General features: G+C 45.1%; 1 long non-coding RNA gene across 3 annotated transcripts in view; it reads left to right on the top strand.

The window, feature by feature from the left end:
* The window catches only part of LOC140132723 (uncharacterized), a 30488-nt gene extending 6322 nt beyond the window's left edge, over positions 1–24166 (top strand). The window contains exons 1-7 of one of the 3 annotated variants that reach the window (XR_011855700.1): positions 1148–1270; positions 1343–1401; positions 12783–12841; positions 15215–15338; positions 15421–15471; positions 17683–17759; positions 21219–24166. This is a non-coding gene — a long non-coding RNA (uncharacterized lncRNA). Of the gene's footprint in view, positions 1–1147; positions 1271–1342; positions 1402–12586; positions 12711–12782; positions 12842–15214; positions 15339–15420; positions 15472–17682; positions 17760–21218 lie in introns of those variants that run through there. The other 2 variants (XR_011855702.1, XR_011855701.1) reach the window with 2 other exon arrangements.
* Positions 24167–24525: the final 359 nt, after the last annotated feature.

The following is a 24525-nucleotide window of genomic DNA, read 5'->3' as shown; positions in this document are numbered from 1 at the left end:
TATATTACCCACAACTCACTTTCACCTGACACTCCCCTTGAGAAAGCCAGTTGGCGAAACACGTGTCCTCTAAAGCTGAGGCTTGTATTCTATTGCTCTCTAGTCCAAGTGACTCTATCATGGATCCCATACTGAGTTTCAATTTCCACGGTATTCTGCCTTTCTACTATGTGGTTGTGCACTATTTTTAACTAAATGTTCCCACCGTATAACTACCCTTTCTTGTATGTTTATGATTATCTTTTTTGGAAGAAATTAATTTATTAATAAAATGTATTTGATTTATAAGAAATGTTTTGAATGTAGTGACCATTTTTACTGTTTGGATTTGATATTATTGGGGCAAAGGATTTAACAGTGGCACGTAAATTAGCTGCCCTTATCCTCAGCTCCCCTACCAGTTTGATAAGCACAAGAAGATGACACAACCCCAGGTGTGCACCGGCCATGAGGCGAGTTGAGCCTCTTGCCTCAGGCAGCACCACCTGCAGCAAGATGGGGAGCAACTTCAGGGGCAGAGTTATTTGCTTCAAAGAGGGACCTACTACCGGTACTTATTTTCTCTTCACACCTAATGCCAACATGGGTGTGAGACACTGCATGTAGAACCCACTAAATAAATAACCTAATATATTACTACAGGATGGGCCAGAGGGGAGCGCACCGTTCTACAGGATGCCTCAGGCAGCAGAGAGTTTAGGTTTACCCCAGCACAACCTGCACTGTAAATATATTCTGTACATCAGCAACACCGGACCTGTTCAAGTTACACAGAAACTTGTGTATTGTGGTCTATGGAACAGTTTTCTCTATGTACAGATTACTGTGGTCTTTCTATGAACATCATTTATTGTGAATGGAGGACACTGTTTACTACTTACAGATCATAAAAAGTAATAAAACCCCCTGCAAATCTGTGACAGAAGCTGCACTTTAATCATAGTTTTTTGATACTAATTTTAAGATGTTTTCCACATATCAAAAATGACCCCCTATTTGATGTTAAGGCTGATTTCTACAATGCTTGGTGAATTATTGACCTGGTTTGTAATGTAGCTCTTATTTGATCACTGCCCATTGTATATTTATAAATCCACCTCCCTGGAATTTCCCATCATCTAAAAGATTTGCTATGTAAAAGTGAAACTATCCAAAATCTGTGTAGCGGAGGCAGGGCACTGCAGTCAAAATCCTCATATAACAGCAATTGTGTGATCATTGTCCCCGTGTCCAAGGCTAAACAAGGGCAGAGCGCCATCTAACGGGGAAAGTAAGTATTATACCCCAGATAGGGGGATAAAGCTTAAATTATGTTGTTTATTTTGAGTCTCTTTTGTCCTAGATTTTTACAGGAGAAAACCAAGAAACTGGAATAGTCTGGAAATAACATCACTTTTGAAGGTAACCAATAAAGCTTTAAAAGAAATCACTTGGGGAGATCAGGGGTGGCACACCAGGTTTCTGCACACTAGCTATAGCAGCCACCCGTTAAGCCAGGGCAGGGCCTGGTGTAGAGTCGTACAACAGTGGAGCCGGATGAGATATATGAGGAGGCTGAAGCTTTCCAGCCAGAATATTTCATTATATGTGATCAGGGCAGATTAAGAGTGCCATGGGCCCTGGGCTGTATGAACACTATAGCCCCTACAGGTCTGGAATCACTTCCTACTTGTGGTACGAGAATCAGCTTCTTGGGGAATGGAGGATGTGTCCCTACTGCCCGCTTTTAATTTGTAGGTTCCATGTACTTTATATCAGTGTATTTTATACTATCACGCCCAGGGGCGTTGCTAGGGTGGTAAAAGATCCAGGGCACGGGCCCCAATGCATTTGTATTGCACTTCCAGTAATGCTCCCTCCTGTACATAACCCCCTCACATGTGGTTGTGCCAATAACAAGGTTACTTCTGGTATATACAGCTACAGAGAACAAAGGAGAAATCCCCATCACCACATCTTATGTTCCTCATTGTCCCTACATCTTGGTTCCCGGGCAGTGTTATCCTGCTGCCGCCCCTAACAATCTCCCCAAATACTGTAAGGCTGCGCTCACACTTTGTCTTGCATTTAAACAAAACCAGGTGCGTGTTACCCATCACATGTGTATTACTGGAAAATATATGAGATCAAACCGAGGCCAGTCCTAGTGCCATGTGTGAACACGCTCCAAGAAATGTCCTCACACAGCCCCCCCAGTAAGTAATGTGCCTCACACAGCCCCCCAGTAAGTAATGTGCCCCACACAGTCCCCCCAGTAAGTAATGTGCCACACACAGCCCCCCAGTAAGTAATGTGCCACACACAGCCCCCCAGTAAGTAATGTGCCCCACACAGCCCCCCCAGTATGTAATGTGACCACACAGTCCCCCCTCCCCATTAAATAATGTGCCTCACACAGCCCCCCAGTAAGTAATGTGCCTCACACAGCCCCCCAGTAAGTAATGTGCCTCACACAGCCCCCCAGTAAGTAATGTGCCTCACACAGACCCCCAGTAAGTAATGTGCCTCACACAGCTCCCCAGTAATGTGCCTCACACAGCCCCCCAGTAAGTAAGGTGCCTCACACAGACCCCCAGTAAGTAATGTGCCTCACACAGCCCCCCAGTAAATAATGTCCTCACACAGTCCCCCAGTAAATAATGTGCCTCACACAGACCCCCAGTAAGTAATGAGCCCCACACAGCCCTGCAGTAAGTAATGTGCCTCACACAGCCCCCCAGTAAGTAATGTGCCACACACAGCCCCCCAGTAAGTAATGTGCCCCACACAGCCCCCCAGTAAATAATGTGCCTCAGACAGCCCCCCAGTAAATAATGTGCCTCACACAGACCCCCAGTAAGTAATGAGCCCCACACAGCCCCGCAGTAAGTAATGTGCCTCACACAGCCCCCCAGTAAGTAATGTGCCTCACACAGCCCCCCAGTAAGTAATGCACCCACACAGCCTTAAGTTATGTGCCTCACACAGCCCCCCAGTAAGTAATGTGCCTCACACAGCCACCAAGTAAGTAATGTGCCTCACACAGCCCCCCAGTAAGTAATGTGCCTCACACAGACCCCCAGTAAGTAATGTGCCCACACAACCCCCCAGTAAGTAATGTGCCTCACACAGCTCCCCAGTAATGTGCCTCACACAGCCCCCCAGTAAGTAAGGTGCCTCACACAGACCCCCAGTAAGTAATGTGCCTCACACAGCCCCCCAGTAAATAATGTGCCCCACACAGCCTCCCAGTAAATAATGTGCCTCAGACAGCCCCCCAGTAAATAATGTGCCTCACACAGACCCCCAGTAAGTAATGAGCCCCACACAGCCCCGCAGTAAGTAATGTGCCTCACACAGCCCCCCAGTAAGTAATGTGCCTCACACAGCCCCCCAGTAAGTAATGCACCCACACAGCCTTAAGTTATGTGCCTCACACAGCCCCCCAGTAAGTAATGTGCCTCACACAGCCACCAAGTAAGTAATGTGCCTCACACAGCCCCCCAGTAAGTAATGTGCCCCACACAGCCCCCCAGTAAATAATGTGCCTCACACAGCCCCCCAGTAAGTAATGTGCCCCACACAGCCCCCAGTAAATAATGTGCCTCACACAGCCACCAAGTAAGTAATGTGCCTCACACAGCCCCCCAGTAAGTAATGTGCCTCACACAGCCCCCCAGTAAATAATGTGCCTCACACAGCCCCCCAGTAAGTAATGTGCCTCACACAGCCCCCCAGTAAGTAATGTGCCTCACACACAGCCCCCCAGTAAGTAATGTGCCTCACACAGCTCCCCAGGAAATAATGTGCCTCACACAGCTCCCCAGGAAATAATGTGCCTCACACAGCCCCCCAGGAAATAATGTGCCTCACACAGCCCCCCAGGCAATAATGTGCCTCACACAGCTCCCCAGGAAATAATGTGCCTCACACAGCCCCCCAGGAAATAATGTGCCTCACACAGCCCCCCAGGAAATAATGTGCCTCACACAGCTCCCCAGTAAATAATGTGCCTCACACAGCCCCCAGGAAATAATGTGCCCCACACAGCCCCCCAGTAAATAATGTGCCCCACACAGTCCCCCCAGTAAGTAATGTGCCTCACACAGCCCCCCAGTAAATAATGTGCCTCACACAGCCCCCCAGTAAGTAATGTGCCTCACACAGCCCCCCAGGAAGTAATGTGCCTCACACAGTCCCCCCAGTAAATAATGTGCCTCACACAGCCCCCCAGGAAGTAATGTGCCTCACACAGATCCCCAGTAAGTAATGTGCCTCACACAGCCCCCCAGTAAGTAATGAGCCCCACACAGCCCCCCAGTAAGTAATGTGCCTCACACAGCCCCCCAGTAAGTAATGTGCCTCACACAGCCCCCCAGTAAGTAATGTGCCTCACACAGCCACCAAGTAAGTAATGTGCCTCACACAGCCCCCCAGTAAGTAATGTGCCTCACACAGCCCCCCAGGAAATAATGTGCCTCACACAGCCCCCCAGGCAATAATGTGCCTCACACAGCTCCCCAGGAAATAATGTGCCTCACACAGCCCCCCAGTAAGTAATGTGCCTCACACAGCCCCCCAGGAAATAATGTGCCTCACACAGCCCCCCAGGCAATAATGTGCCTCACACAGCCCCCCAGTAAGTAATGTGCCTCACACAGCCCCCCAGGAAATAATGTGCCTCACACAGCCCCCCAGGCAATAATGTGCCTCACACAGCTCCCCAGGAAATAATGTGCCTCACACAGCCCCCCAGGAAATAATGTGCCTCACACAGCCCCCCAGGAAATAATGTGCCTCACACAGCCCCCCAGGAAATAATGTGCCTCACACAGCCCCCCAGGCAATAATGTGCCTCACACAGCCCCCCAGTAAGTAATGTGCCTCACACAGCCCCCAGGAAATAATGTGCCCCACACAGCCCCCCAGTAAATAATGTGCCTCACACAGTCCCCCCAGTAAATAATGTGCCTCACACAGCCCCCCAGGAAGTAATGTGCCTCACACAGCCCCCCAGGAAATAATGTGCCCCACACAGCCCCCCAGGAAATAATGTGCCTCACACAGTCCCCCAAGTAAATAATGTGCCTCACACAGACCCCCAGGAAATAATGTGCCTCACACAGCTACCCAGGAAATAATGTGCCTCACACAGTCTTCCCAGTAAATAATGTGCCTCACACAGCTACCCAGTAAGTAATGTGCCTCACACAGCCCCCCAGGAAATAATGTGCCTCACACAGCTCCCCAGGAAATAATGTGCCTCACACAGCTCCCCAGGAAATAATGTGCCTCACACAGTCCCCCCAGTAAATAATGTGCCTCACACAGCCCCCCAGGAAATAATGTGCCTCACACAGTCCCCCCAGGAAATAATGCGCCTCACACAGTCCCCCCAGTAAATAATGTGCCTCACACAGCCCCCCAGTAAATAATGTGCCTCACACAGCTCCCCAGGAAATAATGTGCCTCACACAGTCTCCCCAGTAAATAATGTGCCTCACACAGCCCCCCAGGAAATAATGTGCCTCACACAGTCCCCCCAGGAAATAATGCGCCTCACACAGTCCCCCCAGTAAATAATGTGCCTTACACAGCCCCCTAGTAAATAATGTGCCTCACACAGTCCCCCAGTAAGTAATGTGCCTCACACAGTCCCCCAGTAAGTAATGTGCCTCACACAGTCCCCCAGTAAATAATGTGCCTCACACACAGCCCCCACTAAGTAATGTGCCCCACACAGCCCCCCAGTAAATAATGCGCCTCACACAGTCCCCCCAGTAAATAATGTGCCTCACACAGCCCCCCAGGAAGTAATGTGCCTCACACAGCCCCCCAGGAAATAATGTGCCTCACCAGCCCCCCCAGGAAATAATGTGCCTCACACAGTCTTCCCAGTAAATAATGTGCCTCACACAGCCCCCCAGGAAGTAATGTGCCTCACACAGCCCCCCAGGAAATAATGTGCCTCACACAGCCCCCCCAGGAAATAATGTGCCTCACACAGTCTTCCCAGTAAATAATGTGCCTCACACAGTCCCCCAGGAAATAATGTGCCTCACACAGCCCCCCCAGGAAATAATGTGCCTCACACAGTCTTCCCAGTAAATAATGTGCCTCACACAGTCCCCCCAGTAAATAATGTGCCTCACACAGTCCCCCCAGTAAATAATGTGCCTCACACAGACCCCCAGGAAATAATGTGCCTCACACAGCTACCCAGGAAATAATGTGCCTCACACAGTCTTCCCAGTAAATAATGTGCCTCACACAGCCCCCCAGTAAGTAATGTGCCTCACACAGTCTTCCCAGTAAATAATGTGCCTTACACAGTCCCCCCAGTAAGTAATGTGCCTCACACAGCCCCCCAGTAAATAATGTGCCTCACACAGTCCCCCAGTAAGTAATGTGCCTCACACAGTCCCCCAGTAAGTAATGTGCCTCACACAGTCCCCCAGTAAATAATGTGCCTCACACACAGCCCCCCACTAAGTAATGTGCCCCACACAGCCCCCCAGTAAATAATGTGCCTCACACAGCCCCCCAGTAAATAATGTGCCTCACACAGCCCCCCAGTAAATAATGTGCCCCACACAGCCCCCCAGGAAATAATGTGCCTCACACAGCTCCCCAGTAAATAATGTGCCTCATACAGCTCCCCAGTAAATAATGTGCCTCACACAGCTCCCCAGGAAATAATGTGCCTCACACAGTCCCCCCAGTAAATAATGTGCCTCACACAGCTCCCCAGGAAATAATGTGCCTCACACAGTCCCCCCAGTAAATAAAGTGCCTCACACACAGCTCCCCAGTAAATAATGTGCCTCACACACAGCCCCCCAGTAAATAATGTGCCTCACACAGCCCCCCAGTAAATAATGTGCCTCACACAGTCCCCCCAGGAAATAATGCGCCTCACACAGTCCCCCCAGTAAATAATGTGCCTCACACAGCCCCCCAGTAAATAATGTGCCTCACACAGCTCCCCAGGAAATAATGTGCCTCACACAGCTCCCCAGTAAATAATGTGCCTCACACAGCTCCCCAGGAAATAATGTGCCTCACACAGTCCCCCCAGTAAATAAAGTGCCTCACACACAGCTCCCCAGTAAATAATGCGCCTCACACAGTCCCCCAGTAAGTAATGTGCCTCACACAGTCCCCCAGTAAGTAATGTGCCTCACACAGTCCCCCAGTAAATAATGTGCCTCACACACAGCCCCCACTAAGTAATGTGCCCCACACAGCCCCCCCAGTAAATAATGCGCCTCACACAGTCCCCCCAGTAAATAATGTGCCTCACACAGCCCCCCAGGAAGTAATGTGCCTCACACAGCCCCCCAGGAAATAATGTGCCTCACCAGCCCCCCCAGGAAATAATGTGCCTCACACAGTCTTCCCAGTAAATAATGTGCCTCACACAGCCCCCCAGGAAGTAATGTGCCTCACACAGCCCCCCAGGAAATAATGTGCCTCACACAGCCCCCCCAGGAAATAATGTGCCTCACACAGTCTTCCCAGTAAATAATGTGCCTCACACAGTCCCCCAGGAAATAATGTGCCTCACACAGCCCCCCCAGGAAATAATGTGCCTCACACAGTCTTCCCAGTAAATAATGTGCCTCACACAGTCCCCCCAGTAAATAATGTGCCTCACACAGTCCCCCCAGTAAATAATGTGCCTCACACAGACCCCCAGGAAATAATGTGCCTCACACAGCTACCCAGGAAATAATGTGCCTCACACAGTCTTCCCAGTAAATAATGTGCCTCACACAGCCCCCCAGTAAGTAATGTGCCTCACACAGTCTTCCCAGTAAATAATGTGCCTTACACAGTCCCCCCAGTAAGTAATGTGCCTCACACAGCCCCCCAGTAAATAATGTGCCTCACACAGTCCCCCAGTAAGTAATGTGCCTCACACAGTCCCCCAGTAAGTAATGTGCCTCACACAGTCCCCCAGTAAATAATGTGCCTCACACACAGCCCCCCACTAAGTAATGTGCCCCACACAGCCCCCCAGTAAATAATGTGCCTCACACAGCCCCCCAGTAAATAATGTGCCTCACACAGCCCCCCAGTAAATAATGTGCCCCACACAGCCCCCCAGGAAATAATGTGCCTCACACAGCTCCCCAGTAAATAATGTGCCTCATACAGCTCCCCAGTAAATAATGTGCCTCACACAGCTCCCCAGGAAATAATGTGCCTCACACAGTCCCCCCAGTAAATAATGTGCCTCACACAGCTTCCCAGGAAATAATGTGCCTCACACAGTCCCCCCAGTAAATAAAGTGCCTCACACACAGCTCCCCAGTAAATAATGTGCCTCACACACAGCCCCCCAGTAAATAATGTGCCTCACACAGCCCCCCAGTAAATAATGTGCCTCACACAGCCCCCCAGGAAATAATGTGCCTCACACAGTCCCCCCAGGAAATAATGCGCCTCACACAGTCCCCCCAGTAAATAATGTGCCTCACACAGCCCCCCAGTAAATAATGTGCCTCACACAGCTCCCCAGGAAATAATGTGCCTCACACAGCTCCCCAGTAAATAATGTGCCTCACACAGCTCCCCAGGAAATAATGTGCCTCACACACAGCCCCCCAGTAAATAATGTGCCTCACACAGCCCCCCAGTAAATAATGTGCCTCACACAGCCCCCCAGGAAGTAATGTGCCTCACACAGCCCCCCAGGAAATAATGTGCCTCACCAGCCCCCCCAGGAAATAATGTGCCTCACACAGTCTTCCCAGTAAATAATGTGCCTCACACAGCCCCCCAGGAAGTAATGTGCCTCACACAGCCCCCCAGGAAATAATGTGCCTCACACAGCCCCCCCAGGAAATAATGTGCCTCACACAGTCTTCCCAGTAAATAATGTGCCTCACACAGTCCCCCAGGAAATAATGTGCCTCACACAGCCCCCCCAGGAAATAATGTGCCTCACACAGTCTTCCCAGTAAATAATGTGCCTCACACAGTCCCCCCAGTAAATAATGTGCCTCACACAGTCCCCCCAGTAAATAATGTGCCTCACACAGACCCCCAGGAAATAATGTGCCTCACACAGCTACCCAGGAAATAATGTGCCTCACACAGTCTTCCCAGTAAATAATGTGCCTCACACAGCCCCCCAGTAAGTAATGTGCCTCACACAGTCTTCCCAGTAAATAATGTGCCTTACACAGTCCCCCCAGTAAGTAATGTGCCTCACACAGCCCCCCAGTAAATAATGTGCCTCACACAGTCCCCCAGTAAGTAATGTGCCTCACACAGTCCCCCAGTAAGTAATGTGCCTCACACAGTCCCCCAGTAAATAATGTGCCTCACACACAGCCCCCCACTAAGTAATGTGCCCCACACAGCCCCCCAGTAAATAATGTGCCTCACACAGCCCCCCAGTAAATAATGTGCCTCACACAGCCCCCCAGTAAATAATGTGCCCCACACAGCCCCCCAGGAAATAATGTGCCTCACACAGCTCCCCAGTAAATAATGTGCCTCATACAGCTCCCCAGTAAATAATGTGCCTCACACAGCTCCCCAGGAAATAATGTGCCTCACACAGTCCCCCCAGTAAATAATGTGCCTCACACAGCTTCCCAGGAAATAATGTGCCTCACACAGTCCCCCCAGTAAATAAAGTGCCTCACACACAGCTCCCCAGTAAATAATGTGCCTCACACACAGCCCCCCAGTAAATAATGTGCCTCACACAGCCCCCCAGTAAATAATGTGCCTCACACAGCCCCCCAGGAAATAATGTGCCTCACACAGTCCCCCCAGGAAATAATGCGCCTCACACAGTCCCCCCAGTAAATAATGTGCCTCACACAGCCCCCCAGTAAATAATGTGCCTCACACAGCTCCCCAGGAAATAATGTGCCTCACACAGCTCCCCAGTAAATAATGTGCCTCACACAGCTCCCCAGGAAATAATGTGCCTCACACAGTCCCCCCAGTAAATAAAGTGCCTCACACACAGCTCCCCAGTAAATAATGTGCCTCACACACAGCCCCCCAGTAAATAATGTGCCTCACACAGCCCCCCAGTAAATAATGTGCCTCACACAGCCCCCCAGGAAATAATGTGCCTCACACAGTCCCCCCAGGAAATAATGCGCCTCACACAGTCCCCCCAGTAAATAATGTGCCTCACACAGCCCCCCAGTAAATAATGTGCCTCACACAGCTCCCCAGGAAATAATGTGCCTCACACAGCCCCCCAGGAAATAATGTACCTCACACAGCCCCCCAGTAAATAATGTGCCTCACACAGCTCCCCAGGAAATAATGTACCTCACACAGCCCCCCAGTAAATAATGTGCCTCACACAGCCCCCCAGGAAATAATGTGCCTCACACAGACCCCCAGTAAGTAATGTGCCTCACACAGCCACCCAGGAAATAATGTGCCTCACACAGCCCCCCAGGAAACAATGTGCCCCACAATGTTCTCCCCCTTCCCTAGTCCCTATCATGTTTCTCACCTCACAGATGCAGCTCTCTCTCTCTTTCTGTGCGCTGCTTTCCCCTGCAGGTCATGTGATCATGACATCATCACAGGTCTTTCAGCCTCTGGAACTCCCGGAGGCTAGGTCCTTGCAGGGCAAAGCAGCGCCTGCACTCCTTCTCATTACGATCTGAGGACACAGATCGTGATGAGAACGAGAGGGAAGGAATCTCCCGGGCAGCGGGGCAGATGATCTTCTGAACCGAGGAGATTCGGGGCACTGGCCAAAAGATCCGGTGCTCGTGCCTTTTGACCTAGCGACGCCCCTGATCACGCCTTTGATATTTACACATGTATCTCTATGGTCCTTTTGTATAGACTGACACTTATTTGCATATTTTGCACAGAAATGTTGGACCACCCAACGGTGGCTCTATGTCACTCCATTGCTCTTGTGATATTATCCAACATTTATTATGTAGGTTACCTATATCTATTATGATTGTACTTCATATCACATCGGATATTTCGGTTAGATATAGATGTATTTTTAAGGCTTTTGTATATATTAATTCTTATTCACAGGGATTCATATTTTCTATATTTATATATATATATATATATATATATATATATATATATACATATATATATAAATATATATTTTATGCTTGTGTATATATATGAAATTGATATGCTTTAATTTATATTCATGTGGCTAATTTATGAGAGGCTCTGCAGAACGGTTTATTATTCACAGCAGCGGTCCCTATATAGTTTCCCTTTTCAGTTACCTTGTGCACCTTTTTTCTATTTTACCTGCGCATGCGCGATTGCCTTTCACTCTCGCGATACCCGGGAGTTCGCACTCAATGTATCTGCATGCATCCACAGTCGCGACCGCCACATAGGCGTAACCAGCTGTCAGGTATCTTAATTTTCCTTCCGTTGTCGTCACCCCATTAGGTACTCCCCTTCTCAATCATTCCTCAATTCTTATTGGTCGATAGCGATATATTACCCACAACTCACTTTCACCTGACACTCCCCTTGAGAAAGCCAGTTGGCGAAACACGTGTCGGGGCTGTACAGTGCACACCACTTATCCCGGTATGGTAATGACCTTTAGTATTCACTGAGACTGCTTCCTCTAAAGCTGAGGCTTGTATTCTATTGCTCTCTAGTCCAAGTGACTCTATCATGGATCCCATACTGAGTTTCCTTTTCCTCGGTATTCTGCCTTTCTACTATGTGGTTGTGCACTATTTTTAACTAAATTTATTTGATTTATAAGAAATGTTTTGAATGTAGTGACCATTTTTACTGTTTGGATTTGATATTATTGGGGCAAAGGATTTAACAGTGGCACGTAAATTAGCTACCCTTATCCTCAGCTCCCCTACCAGTTTGATAAGCACAAGAAGATGACACAACCCCAGGGGTGTACCGGCCATGATGCGAGTTGAGCCTCTTGCCTCAGGCAGCACCACCTGCAGCAAGATGGGGAGCAACTTCAGGGGCAGAGTTATTTGCTTCAAAGAGAGACCTACTACTTATTTTCTCTTCACACCTAATGCCAGCATGGGTGTGAGACACTGCATGGAGACCCCACTAAAAAAATAACCTAATATATTACTACAGGATGGGCCAGAGGGGAGCGCACCGTTCTATAGGATGCCTCAGGCAGCAGAGAGTTTAGGTTTACCCCAGCACAACCTGCACTGTAAATATGTTCTGTAGATCAGCAACACCGGACCTGTTCAAGTTACACAGAAACTTGTGTATTGTGGTCTATGGAACAGTTTTCTCTATGTACAGATTACTGTGTGTGGTCTTTCTATGAACATCATTTATTGTGAATGGAGGACACTGTTTACTACTTACAGATGATAAAAAGTACTAAAACCCCCTGCAAATCTGTGACAGAAGCTGCACTTTAATCATAGCTTTTTGATACTAATTTTAAGATGTTTTCCACATATCAAAAATGACCCCCTATTTGATGTTAAGGCTGATTTCTACAATGCTTGGTGAATTATTGACATGGTTTGTAATGTAGCTCTTATTTGATCACTGCCCATTGTATATTTATAAATCCACCTCCCTGGAATTTCCCATCATCTAAAAGATTTGCTATGTAAAAGTGAAACTATCCAAAATCTGTGTAGCGGAGGCAGGGCACTGCAGTCAAAATCCTCATATAACAGCAATTGTGTGATCATTGTCCCCGTGTCCAAGGCTAAACAAGGGCAGAGCGGCATCTAACGGGGAAAGTAAGCATTATACCCCAGATAGGGGGATAAAGCTTAAATTATGTCGTTTATTTTGAGTCTCTTTTGTCCTAGATTTTTACAGGAGAAAACCAAGAAACTGGAATAGTCTGGAAATAACATCACTTTTGAAGGTAACCAATAAAGCTTTAAAAGAAATCACTTGGGGAGATCAGGGGTGGCACACCAGGTTTCTGCACACTAGCTATAGCAGCCACCCGTTAAGCCAGGGCAGGGCCTGGTGTAGAGTCGTACAACAGTGCAGACTTATGAGATATATGAGGAGGCTGAAGCTTTCCAGCCAGAATATTTCATTATATGTGATCAGGGCAGATTAAGAGTGCCATGGGCCCTGGGCTGTATGAACACTATAGCCCCTACAGCTCTGGAATTACTTCCTACTTGTGGTACGAGAATCAGCTTCTTGGGGAATGGAGGATGTGTCCCTACTGCCCGCTTTTAATTTGTGGGTTCGTATTGAGACCAGGAACAGATGTAAGGATTTCATGGGTGAAGGCCCTTCTGAGTATAAAATTTGGTGAGTGGTTTGAGCGGCCACAATCACCCATAGGCATCAGGCTACCAAACCACCTGTATTATAATCCACTAATGCATCTGACCTTGGTGCTAACAGGTGCCCTTTAACCTGTTGACATGGTTTTATGTCTTAAATAGGTTATAGGATATCTACCACCACTCTGTACCACTCTGAAGGTACACAGATCTCCACGGTCACAACATTGACCGCGGGATCAAATGGGTTAAGACTGCCGGGCCCTACTCTTCCCAGCCCATGCAGACAGTCCTGGCGCCAGCACCTGGCTTACCTGGGCAAGTGCTGGGGCTCACTCGTCGGGCTCCAAATAAAAAGCTTGTATCCCACAAAGCGGCGCTCTGCACTGTATGCGACAGCTCTGAAGCCCGCTTCAGAGCTAGTGGGTACAGGGGGCACATGCCAAAGAAAGAGTTTTTTCTTTCCCATAGTGGGGGGGGGGGTCGGAGTGGGGCTACGAGAGAGGAAAGGGCAGTGTGGGGGAAGACAGTGTAGGGGGAGACAGTGTGGCTATGTAGGGGGACAGTATGACTACCTAGGGGGGACAGTGTGGCTATTTGGAGGGGGCAGTGTGGCTTATGGAATGGGGCTTATGGGGTAAAGTGTGGCTACGTAGGGGTTGACAGTGTGGCCGTGTGGGGGGACAGTGCGACTATATATGGGGAGAAAAGTGTGGCCACGTAGGGGAGACAGTGTGGCTATGTAAGGGGGACTGTGTGGCTATTGGGGGGGGGGGTGGCGGGGAGGGACAGTCTTTCTACTGGGGGGAGGCCCACTAAGGCTCTGTCGCCCAGGGGCCTACTTAAACCTGGAGCTGGCCATGCGTGCAGATCTTAGGTTAGGCTGAAGGAGAAACCCGTCGGCCTAGCCTAAGGCCCATTAGTGACAGACGGAGAAATCCATATGGGTGGTCACTAAGGGCCTTGTTTGTAAGAAAAAAAGGCTTTAGGAATTATGCAAGTAATCTTAAAATTATGCAAGGAAACTTAAAATTATGCAAATGAGTCTGGGGGTTCCAGCATCCATTAACATCTGTGTAAAAAAACAGGACATTAGAAGCTAAAAGAAGAGCAGATCCTGCCAGAGGGGGCACACACCAGTATGTCAATGTACTTGGTTTACAATCCTTGAGCCTGATGGTAGATGTGCTTTAAGTCAGTAGTGACGATTATTATTTATTTATTTTTATTTAATTATGACACATCTCTACTATATAATTGTCTGTACTAGTGGGGAACCATCTTGCCTTAGTAGCTTGTACAGATATCTTTTACAGTTGCTTCATGGACATTATCTGGGGAGGATTCAGAATTTCTGGGGCCTCAAGTGAAGTTATGTCTGGGGGCCACACATGTTTAAAGCTCTTCAGCACTTTCAGCAATTTCTGGCCTCTGCCTGTTAGCCACCATCTCCTCCTAAGCCTGAACTTAGAAGAGAGGAATTTACCATCAGGAATTCCTACTTTAGTATATTCCTGATGGTTGGTTTCCTCTACGTCGTGAGGAAGAATGCAAATAACTTCCCTCTTCTTCAGTTTCTGCCTCTATGCAGGGAGGTGTCTGCTGTATTACGCTCGTGCTAGTTTTGAGATATTGGGGCAGATTTATCAAGCTGTCTGAAAGTCAGAATATTCTAAGTTTCCCATGGCAACCAATCACAGTTCCCCTTTAACTGGTAAAATGAAAGCTGAGCTGTAATTGGTTGCCATGGGCAACTTAGAATATTCTGACTTTCAGACAGCGTGATAAATCTGCCCCATTTTCTACAGAGCACAAATTGTTCCCTATTTGAGATTAGGGCTGACTCACACAATGTTTTGTGAATTACAGACATAAGGATAAACATATTTCTCAATAGAGCGGTGCCCATTGTATTCTTATAAAACCACCTCCGTGGATTTTCCCATCATCTATAAAAACAAGTGAAAGTGAAACTCTCCCAAATCTGTTTACAGAAGGCAGGGCATTGCAGTCAAAATCCTCAGTTTTGTGATCATTGTTACTGTATCCAAGGCTGAACAGGAGAAGAGCTGCATCTATCAGTGACAACTCGCAATTAGCAGAAAATTTGAGTGGAACGTAAGTATCATGACCCAGATGGGGATACAAAGCTTAAATTATATAGTATTGATTCATTTGTTTTTTCTGTTTTGGATTTCAGGATTTCCATTCAGAAAGCTGGAATCGTCTTGAAATAACGTTACTTTTGAAGGTAACCAAAAAAGTTTTCATAGAAATGAAAGCATTTATATATCTTTATTATAGTAAACATTTTAATTTTATTTATATTTATATGCAATGATCATTTTGGTGCTCCAGGTGCGTCTCCTACTCAGCTTTGGTTTCTGAAATTGGTCACAAGAAGGAGCAATAGACCTTGTGGCCACACCCATGTTGCACTAAAATGCATATTTGCATATAAATAAAAAAAAATAAGATTTGTCTCTATTAAAGATGCTTCTAATACAGAGAACTAAAGAGTTTGCATTGTGTTGTAAAAGTATGGAGTTAAAGGTAATCTACCACCAGGATGAAGGATTGTAAAGCAAGCACAATGACATACTGGTGTGCGCCCCATTGGAGTTAATAGAACCTGGCCCTGGGCTTATTTGCATAATTTCTAAAGCCCATTTTTTCTTATAAAAAAGAACCTAAGAAGCTAAAAGAAGAACAGATCCTGCCAGAGGGCGCACATACCAGTATGTTGGTGTGCTTGCTTCACAATCCTAGATCTGATAATAGATGTCCTTTAATGTTGCCATTTTTTCATATCTGACACTGATGACAAATCTCAATTATATAAATCCAATTCAAACTACACAGCCCAAGTTGGGTTCTAAACCTTGTATAACTGTAAGAAAAACTAGACATTCAAAGCAAAATTGTCTCATGAAGACAATTATCATCAATAGATGGGGATAAAGGCTCTGCAGGGGAATACATAAAGTTCCTATTCTGTATGTGACAAGATTATACCAGGACTGAAAAAAAATACAATGGGGCACAAGGGTCCGTCGGACGCATTTCCGTCGGGTTTCCCGAATTTTTCAGTTTTGCCCTGAATTGCCCCGGTTTTTTGGTGCACGCGATCGACTGTGGCGCCTCGGCGCCAGCTTTCATGTTACACAAATCAGGGGGCGTGGCCGTCTGACAACCCGACTGATTCGGACAAACTGCGGAATTTAAAAATCAAATTGTGTCGCAAGATCAGCACTCACATGCACTGGGAAGAAGAAGGTGAACTCCGGCAGACCTCAGCGAGGGAAGCGACACATGCAGGAAATTGGACACACGACCTTAGTGAATCGCGGCAGCTCTGAATCCTCGTTGGACATTCCGGATCGGCAGCGTCAATGGGACGGGTAAGTAAACGTGCCCCATTCTTATCATTGGGGGCCTGGTACAGATTTCTCATTGGGGTCCTGCAGCTTTAGTTACACCTACACCATACATGCCAACAGATCCACAGAGACTGTCCCTGATTAATTTGGCTGCACTGTAGTTTCAAGTGACAGGTGGTGTGTCCTGGCATCTACTGAACTCATTTAAAAGACATTTACCACCAGGATGAAGGCTTGTAAACCCAGCACACTGAGATACTGGTGTGTGACCCCTCTGGCAGGATCTGCTCTTCCTTAAGCTTCTTATGCCCTTGTTTTTAAGAAAAAAAAGGCCCATTAGGCTCATTTGAGTAATTTTAAAAGCCTTGTTTGTAAAAACCACGGCATAAGAAGCTAAAAGAAGAGATGATCCTGTTAGAAGGGGAGCACACCAGTATGTTAGTGTCTTTGATTTACATTGTGTTTTATTTAAATTTAAGGGGGGGGGGGGATGTATATAATATGAATGTAGGGGGAGGAATACCTGTAAACCTATGAGCTCTAAGAAGGGGGGGGGGGGCTGTATATACTACCTATGGAGGTACTGACTGTATATAGTATCTGTGGGGGGTATACTGGCTGTAAATACTATTTATGGGGGGGTTTACTGGCTGTATATATCTATGGCTGCAGGAAAGGCGGAGCTTTCCTCTCCAGCAGTGTGTATACCTTCTGATTGGCAGCTATGGAGTTTGGTCATGTGACCGGAGCCTCAGTGGTGTGTACAGGATTACTGGGCTTCGGTCATATGACTTTTCATCAGGGACCACGAGCTGCAGCAATAAAGGGACATTAAAGTGTCTGCAGCTTGCGACCAAGTCTGAGGGGAAAGAAAAGAAAGACCCTGTGTGAATTTACTCACATGAACCTTTTTTAAAGGAGTAAAATTGCCTGTACAAGCGTCTAATATTCTTGTACAGGGGTATATGCTACCTGTGTATTACCCTATGTTAAGATCTTTTAAAGATAAGATGTATTTTAAATATGTTATGATATATAGATAAAATCTTTATAACCAAGCACATATTTTATATATTTTATAGCATTATATCGTTCTAACTACAAAGGATCAGCAAGATGAAAGACATTAACCCTGATGTTTTAACTGCTGCTGCACAAGGTATCAAAGAGACAAAGACAAAAATTTACAATTACAATTCTGAATGATTGTCTCTGAAAGACAGTACTAAAGGAAATCTACCGCTGGTATATAGCTGTATTCACCATAAAGCGAACCTGTCACCAGAATTGTAATTTTTAGCTGGTGACAGGTTCTAATAGCCTGTTGTATGCTTTTAAAAATACCAGCATTCTGAATTATTTCAGTACTTTACAAAAGTACTGGGTCCCGGTGGAGGAGTGGCAGCAACCTGTGTGTCTGTGTCTCAGTCTCTACATGCATTCTTCCTCTACATCACACCACCCTACTACCTCCCCTGCCTGCTAAACTAATATGACAAGAAGGGGGGAGGAATATGGATAAGTGTGGAGGAGAGGAGACTGAGACAAATTATAGCTGTATCTACAGGCCCTGTAAAGGGCTAAGACTACACCATGGCCAAAGTAACCTCTGCAGAGCCCCCCTCCTGCATCCATGTCGCCTGTGTACATGGTACATTCACAAGTGGCATGGACAGACAGGGGGCAGCTCTGCCGAGGCTACTTGGCCCCTGGAGTAGCCTTACCCCTGGGTGGTCACAGAGGCTACTCCATGTCTCTGCAGTTCATTGGTATATAAATAAAATAAAGTATTAAAACATTTAGGCTTCATTTCCGAAAATAGTAAATGCTGAGTATTGCTGATTTAGATTTAGGGAATCTAACTTCTGGATCCACTAAGGCACAATGCACATGTCCACAAATGATGGCTATGAGCAAGCCACACAAACAACAGCTAGTTCACGCCCGTCATAGAGATGAATTGTGCATGTCTGAGTCGGGCGCCCACCCCACAAAAGACAGGGCAGGTCCTATTCCTGCCCGTATTTGCTCTGCGTCTGGAGAGGGGAGGGGGGTGAGCAGCACCCTCCTTCTCTCCCCGGCTTGCAGCTCATGGCACACATCTATTCACATGGACATGTACACGGAGCCTTAGTAACTAGATTCTGGATTGTATATTTCCTTTAAGGATGAATACAGCCATAAACCAGAAGTAGATTTCTTTTGTAAAATATTTACGAAATATAATTTGTATATCCTATGATAAATTACATATAAAATATTTTGGCAAAGTGGTTGGATTTGTTGCCAAGTTGGTTGTGAATGTTGCAGTGAATCTATTTGTCTAGAAATAAACAACATAAATTCATTTGATTACATAGACCATGTTCTTCTACTAGGATTAGAGGGAACCTGTCCCCACATTTTTCACAAATACAGTTAGTGTCAGGTTCCAATAGAGCCCTATTAACTAAGTGCCACCCTTCTTTTAGCTAAAAATTGTTTCCCTCGAACCCCCATAAAATCAACTTTATTATCTTTTAAGGGGACCATGAGGGCGTGACCTCTTTAGGCTGAATCCAGTATCTCCTCCCGAAGCCTTCATATTCAGCAATTAATGTCATGCGACCTTTTGCCTCCTAACATTTAAAACCAAATCCCAAGAATGTATTTGATCACATGCAATCACAGCAGCCTCCATAGAGGCATGGGGAGGAGTAGAAGTTCATGAAGGTATGCTGTGATTTCATGTGATATATTTATGTGGTACAGTTTGCAAATGTTAGGTAAAAGGACCTTAGATAATGTCACATGACATTAATTACAGACTGCTGAGAAGGCATGAGGAGGAGCTGCTGGATTCAGCCTGAGAAGGCCACGCCTCCCTCGACTCGCTATAGATCTGGCTATATGAACGGCAAGATTACAAAGTTGATTTTATGGGGATATGAGAGAAACCATTTTTAGCTAAAAGAAGAGTAGCAGTTAAATAGTAGGGTTCAATGGTAACCTGCCACTAGCTGTATTTGTAAAAAATGTGCTGACAGATTCCTTTTAAGCCTAGGTTCAAATCAGGAAATGTATTGGTTGTATTTTCCCAAACTGCAGACAAAAACACTGGACATAATGTCACTTTTTCTCTGCAAATCACTATTGGGTCTCTCCCAGAGTAATTCTAGGTATGGGCACCTCTTGGAACACTGCTTTAGCTTTCGCTCTCACAGATGCCACAGCATTGACTATTAGAACTGTTATAGTCTTAGTCTTTGTAATAACATGATTAAGTTGTGTGACCAGAGTGACAGGAGTATGACTGGCCTTGGTTGGTACTGGAGATGAGCAAATTATCCAAAATTGATCTGCAGAAGCTTTGTTGAATTCTTTAAAAGATTTAGTTTTGGTCTGAATCAAATCAGTTCAAACCGATATTGCCTCAATTGAAAAATACCCCACTAGTTCTCAAAAACAGTGATTTTTCATAAAACACCCTTATCTTATTTAGTTAAAGGGGTTGTCCCCTTTCAACAAATAATTGATATTGTTTGTGTAATGAAAATTTATGCAGTTTTCCAATATACGTCCTGTATCAATTCCTCACGGTTTTCTAGATCTCTGCTTGCTGTCCCTCTATAGAAAGCTTCTAAGTTTACTTCCAGTGGATAGAAATCTGTCATGTCATGTGATGGACACCCTGGTGCACGAGCGGTTATTATCACAGAGAAGAATCAATGCCGTGTGATAAGAACAGCTAAGGCACCTGCTTGTCTGTCACATCACCATGGACTGATTTCTATTCACTGGAGGTAAATATCTTTCTATAGAAGGACAAAAAGCAGAATTCTAGAAAAGTTCTAGAGTTGATACAGAAAGTATTGTGGAAAATTGTCTAACTTTTCCTTACACAAACAATATCAATTATTTTCTAAGAGTGGACAACCCCTTTAATCTTTTATGATTTTTTAAATTTCCCCCCCAATTTCTTGGAGGAATGACAGAATTGGTGAGGCACCATTTACAAAGATTCATCCACAGCAAAACAAAAACATCCAAATTCGATTTGATGCCTGAGAAACGCCTAACTCGTTCTAAATCTATAAACCAAAATTAGTTTTGCTTATCTCTAATTGCTACCATTAAAGGGGTTGTCCGAGAGTTGTGAAAAATAAACTAAAAGTGGCTGGAGGCGGCTGCTTAAAAAAATAAAGATCTACTTACCTTCCGGCGCCCCCCGATGTCCCGCGCTACAGTCGCTCCGGGCCGGGCGCCATGTAAACAAACATGGCCAGCGGAGCAGTGCAGTATTAAGCTTCCGGCCGGACCCGACAACCTTCTGGCCCCCATACACAATGCTGTGAATAGGAACGGATAGGAGTGGCCGGCCACGGCTGGCCAGAAGCTGAATCCAGCACTGCTCCGGCGGACATGTTTGTTTACATGGCACCCGGACTGGAGCGAAAGCAGCGCGGGACACCGGGGGGCGCCGGAAGGTAAGTAGGACTTTATTTTTTTAAGCAGCCCCCTACGGCCACCTTTAGTTTTTTTTCACAACTCTCGGACAACCCCTTTAAATTGTGTTCATTTAATTTTTCCTGATTTTATTTATTATTTTAATCAAGCACAATTTTTATGTATTTTGTAGTATTGCTCTGTTTTACAACTCCAAGTTATATGAAACCTCAAATACTTATGACGATGACCAATATGAACACATATGAACGTTCCAGCTACAGAGACCTCCCAAGATCTGAATTATTCAATCAACCAATTAATCAAGATATTTACAAACTAGGAGAACCTGGCAAAAAGCCCATGAAAAAAAGGTTTGTCGATTTTATAAAATCTCTCCCGCAAAAAATAGTAAATATTTTCTGCCATCCCTGGGAATCAATAAAAAAGTTGGGTGAAGCCGCCCTATTTTTTGTGATTAAAAGGGCAATAGATCAGATAGAAAACCATACCTTAGGATTGTCTTTGAAAGACAATATTAAAGTATATGTTCGTTTAACAGTTGATTTTGCCATTGATCAAGTTTTTACACAATACTTACCAGGTTTGAGTGTCTTGGTCGGAGTTCCTGTAAGATTTTTTGCAGGATACGTTGTTGGTCCTATGGTGGATTTAATTTCCTGGATCAGCAATAAAATCCGTGAATCCATACATTCATATAAATCTCGGATTACTTACGACAAACCACTTGTTACTTCATATATGATTATGAATGTACACTCCAATTCATTGCCATCCTCCTTACTGATGAATTAAACCATGATTATTAAAACATTAAAGAGGTTGTTCTGACATGTCCATAACATAAATGCTTGAGACATGTGGGTCCCGCCATCTTGAGAACAGTGGCCTATGGTTAACCCTTATGTCAATAGACCAAGGTTCTCAAGGTACTTTGTACATGTCCTATAGATATATCACAAAAACTTGAGAAGGAAAACAATTTTCTTAATATACACATTCAAATAACAGGACAACCGCCTTCCTTAACCCCTTCGTGACCGAGGGTCATTGGTGCCAGGTCAATTTTTGAAATTCTACTTTGCTCTTCTTTAAATGATATCTATGGAATCGCTATTTTCTTCATGACATGTAAGTTAGTAAATTAGAATCGAATAACACTTTCGCAATAGAATAAGCAGCTACTTATAAAATTATATGCTTTTTATTTTTCATTAAAAATGTTTGTAATAAGCAGTAAAATTTTATAGACCCTTAACAAAATATCTTATAAATATATACAATGTCAATCCATCAACATTTTCCAGAGATGGGTGCATGCACTTATGCTTTCTGCCTTCAGCTGACAGGATGGAGGGTGGCTCACTTTAAACAGTCATATCCCCTTAAAGGAAACCCTTTTTCTGCCCCCCCCCCCCCATGTCCTCATAAAAAATAGTTTACACATTGGTAAGGGTTTTTATAGTACACTGTCTTTTTAAAAAAAAAAAAGATATATTTATTTATATACATTTATATATGTGATATCTGCACGGGGTATGTGCAAATAGAAAGTATATAACTGTGTGGTGTAAGGGTATAATGTAGCTATAGATACTTACATCATAAGGACCAGAAAAAGGAAACTGTCACTTATTTCCGTGCAGGGATAAATGTTGTAAAAAAAATATATAACTGAGATAATTGCTGTTTTTGTTCATCCCTTCTCTAATTAAAGAGAACCCGTCATGCAAAATAACCCCCCTAAACTAAATATATTTTCATAAACTGCCATTAGAGAGCATTGCCTCTATCCCTTCATTGTCCCTCTACATGCCTGTAAACCTAAGCAATGAGGTCCTAAAGCTGTATGCAAATGACCTGTGAAATGTCCAATGAAGCATTAGCATATTCAAGCTGTCCACTCTATTCATGAGTGGGAGGCAAAGCCACACCCCCAGTGCATGACTGACAGCCTGTATAATGATGTGAGGCTGTATAATGATGTGATTCCTGGTGCTGGTGGCCACACCCCCTGCAGCCTGTGTGTGCATGTGTGTGTGTTTAGGAGAAATACAGCAGCTCCAGGCAGCCATGTTACAGCAGAACATGTCAGATTCATGTGTAGCTGATGTCTGTGTCTCTCACCTGTATATTAGGAGGATGCAGCATGTCAGCAGATGCAGCAAACACATTAGCCATGCTTTATTATGCATTACACACAGACATGAGCAGGGGGGGAGAGGGGAGGGGGAACGGGAGTGACATCACTGCCTGTGACCATGTGACCAGCCTCATTTACATGATAAAGAATAGATGATTTTACAATGAATAATGTATGAAATAACTAGATAAAGGCTGGGATGGGATCCTTGTGAGCTGCTCCAACAGGTAGTAGTGACAGGACTAGTGACACAGACCTGATGACTGGTGTCCTTTAAATAAGATAAAAAATTAAAACTGTTACAAAAAAAACATGTTGTCCCACATGGCTACACAAAATATAATGTTTATTACAATTAAAGGGGTTTTCCCACGAACTAAAGTTAGGCCATATCCACGGGATAGGGCCTAACTTGCTGATCAGTGGGGGTCCCGGCAATTTCCATCAGCTCCATAGAGATTAATGGAGCAGTACGGTCATGTGCGGCCATCTGCTCCATTAGTCTGAAGTCCGTTGGACCCCTCGTTCTCGCAATCTGGGGGGGGGGGGGTCTCAGCACTGACCCCCTCTGTACAGGCAGAGGGAAAACCTCTGGGAAAACCTCTTTAATATAAATTTGGTATATTTGTACTGACTGGACATATAATTCTGAAATTTCATTTATACTGCATAATGCTGCAAACCATCTCTTTTACAGTAATACAAAGTTATGGCTCTTAAAATATAATGACATAAAAAACTTTTATTTTCTCCAAATGTTTATTAAGCATGAGTTATAAAACAAAAAGAATATGTATATTTGGCATCACTTTAATTTACTTCATAGTGAACTATACATAAACAAATGCCAGATTTGCTCTTGTTTTTTCCTTGTACTTTTACTTGTGCATCAAATTTCTTTAGAGTGTGATTGTCTGTGTTATACATTTATAAAGGCTCTGTTATGCACAATAAAGATATCTTATGTAAAATTGCAATATGTGTGGTTGTAAGTTCATTTTTAAATTATTAAATTAAAAAAAGCGTAAGACTACCATTCTGTTGATGTGCATCAGTGCTGAATTGGAGCTCAATGTCAAGTGAACTGCAGTCCAGAAGGCTCTATGATAGAAAGCCTGGAAAGTATAAAGTATAGCAAACTGGGCTCAGGTCAGCAGCACACAACCACCGCTGGTCCATTAATCATGGACCGTGTATTGGACAGATTTCATGGATAGGATTCTATTTTTTTGACAATCATAATCTGTACAATGTATGTACTGCTGTTTTGCTGGGAAGAAGGGACTCCTTGCATGAAACATCACTATGATGCACAAAATCCCATTCTCTGCACTGT

The sequence above is a fragment of the Engystomops pustulosus genome, chromosome 5 (genome assembly GCF_040894005.1).
Source record: "Engystomops pustulosus chromosome 5, aEngPut4.maternal, whole genome shotgun sequence".
NCBI lineage: Eukaryota > Metazoa > Chordata > Amphibia > Anura > Leptodactylidae > Engystomops > Engystomops pustulosus.
Note: the sequence above shows the minus strand (reverse complement) of the source record. Positions and strands in the feature narration are given on the sequence as shown.